Source organism: Arachis hypogaea, chromosome 4 (assembly GCF_003086295.3).
Source record: "Arachis hypogaea cultivar Tifrunner chromosome 4, arahy.Tifrunner.gnm2.J5K5, whole genome shotgun sequence".
Lineage (NCBI taxonomy): Eukaryota > Viridiplantae > Streptophyta > Magnoliopsida > Fabales > Fabaceae > Arachis > Arachis hypogaea.
This window is the reverse complement of record NC_092039.1, coordinates 88,691,497-88,696,345: the sequence shown is the minus strand read 5'-3', so window position 1 is coordinate 88,696,345 and position 4,849 is coordinate 88,691,497. Positions and strand designations below refer to the sequence as shown.

At 38.5% G+C, this 4,849-nt stretch overlaps 1 non-coding gene across 1 annotated transcript; it reads right to left on the bottom strand.

Moving 5' to 3' along the window:
* Positions 1 to 4,530: 4,530 nt before the first annotated feature.
* On the bottom strand, positions 4,531 to 4,638 carry LOC112799348 (small nucleolar RNA R71). Its single transcript, XR_003200922.1, has one exon. It is a non-coding gene; the product is annotated as a small nucleolar RNA R71 (small nucleolar RNA).
* Between the last annotated feature and the right edge of the window lie 211 nt (positions 4,639 to 4,849).

Genomic DNA, 4,849 nt, shown 5'->3' with positions numbered 1-4,849 from the left:
GGCATTGTAAATGGATTCATTATCCTCTTGCTTAAAGCCTTGGATGTCCAGCCTTAGCTCATCCTCTTAGGAGGGAAATATTGACTTAAAAATTTTTCTGACAGTTGTTTCCATGTCCTTATGCTGGCCTTAGGTTGGTTATTTAACCACCTCTTAGCCTGGTCTTTTACAGCAAATGGAAACAACAATAATCTATAGACATCTTGGTCTACTTCCTTATCATGTACTGTGTCAGCAATTTGTAAGAACTATACCAGAAACTCAGTAGGTTCTTCCTATAGAAGATCGGAATACTGGCAATTTTGCTGCACCATGATAATGAGCTGAGGATTCAACTCAAAATTACTAACTCCGATGGAGGATATACAGATACTACTCCCATATGAAGCAGTAGCAGGGCTAGCATATGACCTCAGAGTCCTTCTGGACTGTTCATTTCCACTTAGTTCCATGATGGAGAAAGGGAAATGATGTGGATTTATTTTATTTATTTTATTATATATATATATATATATTTTCTTGAAATAATAATAAAAAAATTAGAAACTAAAAAGAAATAAAAATAAGGTAAAAAAAGATTTGAAAATTTGTATGAGGATTTTCGAAAAAAAAAATGAAGAAAGAGAAAGTGGTTAGGAAGTTTTGAAAAAAAAAGATATGATTGAAAAGATATATGATGAGCGGATAATTTGTACGCTTTTTGGCATTGTTTATAGTATGTTTTTAGTATGATCTAGTTAGTTTTTAGTATATTTTTATTAGTTTTTAGTTAAAATTCACTTTTCTGGACTTTACTATGAGTTTGTGTGCTTTTCTGTGATTTCAGGTATTTTCTGGCTGAAATTGAGGGACCTGAGCAAAAATCTGATTCAGAGACTGAAAAGGACTGCAGATGCTGTTGGATTCTGACCTCCCTGCACTCGAAGTGGATTTTCTGGAGCTACAGAAGCCCAATTGGCGCGCTCTCAACGGCGTTGGAAAGTAGACATCCTGGTCTTTCCAGCAATATATGATAGTCCATACTTTGCCCAAGATTTGATGGCCCAAACCGGCGTACAAAGTCACCCTGAGAAATCCCAGCGTTAAACGCCGGAACTGGCACCAAAATGAGAGTTAAACGCCCAAACTGGCATAAAAGCTGGCGTTAAACTCCAAGAGGAGTCTCTACACGAAAATGCTTCATTGCTCAGCCCAAGCACACACCAAGTGGGCCCGGAAGTGGATTTTTATGTCATTTACTCATCTCTGTACACCCTAGGCTACTAGTTCTCTATAAGTAGGACCTTTTACTATTGTATTTGGAGCTTTTGATCATGTTTTTATGATTGAACCCTCTTTGGGAGGCTGGCCATTCGGCCATGCCTAGACCTTGTTCTTATGTATTTTCAACGGTGGAGTTTCTACACACCATAGATTAAGGTGTGGAGCTCTGCTGTACCTCGAGTATTAATGCAATTACTATTGTTCTTCTATTCAATTCCGCTTGTTCTTGTTCTAAGATATCACTTGTTCTTCAACTTGATGAATGTGATGATCCGTGACACTCATCATCATTCTCACCTATGAACGTGTGACTGACAACCACCTCCGTTCTACCTTCGATTGGGTGAATATCTCTTGGATTCCTGATACACGATGCATGGTTGATCGCCTGACAACCGAGTGCTCGCCTGACAACCGAGCCAGCCATTCCGTGAGATCAGAGTCTTCGTGGTATAGGCTAGAACTGATGGCGGCATTCAAGAGAATCCGGAAGGTCTAACCTTGTCTGTGGTGTTCTGAGTAGGATTCAATGATTGAATGACTGTGACGTGCTTCAAACTCCTGAGGGCGGGGCGTTAGTGACAGACGCAAAAGAATCACTGGATTCTATTCCGGCCTGATTGAGAACCGACAGATGGATAGCCGTGCCGTGACAGGGTGCGTTGAACATTTCCACTGAGAGGATGGGAGGTAGCCACTGACAACGGTGAAACCCTTGCTTGAGCTTGCCATGGAAAGGAGTAAGAAGGATTGGATGAAGGCAGTAGGAAAGCAGAGAGACGGAAGGGAAGGCATCTTCATACGCTTATCTGAAATTCCTACCAATGAATTACATAAGTATCTCTATCTTTATCTTTATGTTTTATGCGTTTATCACCATACCCATTTGAGTTTGCCTGACTAAGATTTACAAGGTGACCATAGCTTGCTTCATACCAACAATCTCTGTGGGATCGACCCTTACTCGCGTAAGGTTTATTACTTGGACGACCCAGTACACTTGCTGGTTAGTTGTGCGAAGTTGTGTTTATGCCATGGTATTGAACACCAAGTTTTTGGATTCATTACCGGGGATTATTTGATTTGTGAAAAGTATTGATCACAATTTCGTGCACCAAGTTTTTGGCGCCGTTGCCAGGGATTGTTGAGTTTGGACAACTGACGGTTCATCTTGTTGCTTAGATTAGGTATTTTTTTTCGGAGCTCTTAAAGATGAATTCTAGAGTTTCATGATGATTTGTTGAAATCTGGCTGGCTGTGAAGCCATGTCTAATTCCATTGGACCGAGGTTTCAACTTATCATCACAAGAGCTTGATGATTTCTATCAATCCTGCTTTTGGAGCAGTGATCTGCTAAGGCTTGGCTGGCCATTGGCCATGTCTAGTGTTTTGGACCGAAGCTTTCCTTGAAAGCTTGGCTGGCTGTGAAGCCATGTCTAATTCCTGGACTGGAGTCTTAGACTAGCATTGCACTGATTCCTGGAATTCTCATTGAGAACTTTGATATCTTTTTCCACTTAATTTTCGAAAAACACAAAAAAAAATTACAAAATCATAAAAACCAAAAATATTTTATGTTTTTTTGTTGAGTCTAGAGTCTCATTTTGAGTTAGGTGTCAATTGCATGTTTTTGTTCTTCTTGCATTCATGCATGTGTCTTAAGGATCTTCAAATAATTCTTGATGATTTCTTACTCTAATCTTTGAATTCTCTTGACTTGAGTGTTTATGTGTATCATATGTGTCAGTAGTATACAAACTGCTAAGTTTGGTGTCTTGCATGCATTGATTCTTGTTGCATTTTGATTTTTCCTTATTATTAAAAATCCAAAAATATTTTTAATTTGTGTCTTCTCAAGTCAACAATACAGAGAATTGAAGATTCAGAACATACAGCAGAGGAATTACACAGAAAAAGCTGGGCGTTCAAAACGCCCAGTGAAGAAGGACAGACTGGCGTTTAAACGCCAGCCAGGGTACCTGGTTGGGCGTTTAACGCCCAAAAGGGTATAGTTTTGGGCGTTAAACGCCAGAATGTGCACCATTCTGGGCGTATAACGCCAGGATGGCACAAGAGGGAAGATTTTGTTTTCAATGCAAATTTTTTTCAGGTTTTCAAACTTTTTCAAAATCAAATCTTTTTCAAATCATATCTTTTCAATCAAATCTTTTTCAAATTCAATTTCTTTCTATTTTCAAAGATACTTGCTATCAATTAATGATTTGATTCAACATTTCAAGTATGTTGCCTTTTCTGTTGAGAAAGGTTTAATGTTTGAATCATATCTTTTCTTGTTAGCCAAGTCATTGAATTTCAAAATCAAATCTTTTTAAAATGTTTTTCAAATCATATCTTCTCAATCACATCTTTTTAAAACTAATCATATCTTCTTAACCACATCTTTTTCAAAATAGCTTTCAATCAAATCTTTTTGATTTCTAATTTCAAAATCTTTTTCAAAAAAATCACTTGATTTCTTTTCCACTCTTGGTTTTCGAAAATCAATTTAGTGTTTTTCAACAATGTTTTCAAAATCTTTTACTTAATTTTCGAAAATTACTTCCCTTCTTCTCACATCCTTCTATTTATGGACTAACACTATTCCTTGATGCAAAATTCGAACTCCATCTCCTTTGATAAGTTCGAATTTTCTACTGACACCTAAAGGAATCTCTATACTATGACATAGAGGATTCCACATTTTCTTGTTCCCTTCTCTTTCTTATGAGCAGGAGCAAGGACAAAAGCATTCTTGTTGAGGCTGATCCTGAACCTGAAAGGACCTTGAAGAGAAAGCTAAGAGAAGCTAAGGCACAACTCTCTGTAGAGGACCTAACCGAATTCTTCAAAGAAGAAGAACCTATGGCAGCCGAAAACAAAAACAATGCCAATAATGCAAGGAAGGTGCCGGGTGACTTTACTGCACCTACTCCCGACTTTTATGGGAGAAGCATCTCTATCCCTGCCATTGGAGCAAACAACTTTGAGCTTAAGCCTCAATTAGTTTCTCTAATGCAACAGAATTGCAAGTTCCATGGACTTCCATTGGAAGATCCTCATCAGTTTTTAGCTGAGTTCTTGCAAATCTGTGACACTGTCAAGACTAATGGGGTTGACCCTGAGGTCTACAGACTTATGCTATTCCCTTTTGCTGTAAGAGACAGAGCTAGAACATGGTTGGACTCACAACCTAAAGAAAGCCTGGACTCTTGGGAAAAGCTAGTCAATGCCTTCTTGGCAAAGTTCTTTCCACCTCAAAAATTGAGTAAGCTTAGAGTGGAAGTCCAAACCTTCAGACAGAAGGAAGGAGAATCCCTCTATGAAGCTTGGGAAAGATACAAACAATTAATCAGAAAGTGTCCTTCTGATATGCTTTCTGAATGGAGCATCATAAGTATTTTCTATGATGGTCTCTCTGAACTGTCCAAGATGTCTTTGGATAGCTCTGCTGGAGGATCTCTTCATCTGAAGAAGACGCCTACAGAAGCTCAAGAGCTGATTGAAATGGTTGCAAATAACCAATTCATGTACACTTCTGAAAGAAATCCTGTGAACAATTGGACTAGTCAGAAGAAAGGAGTTCTTG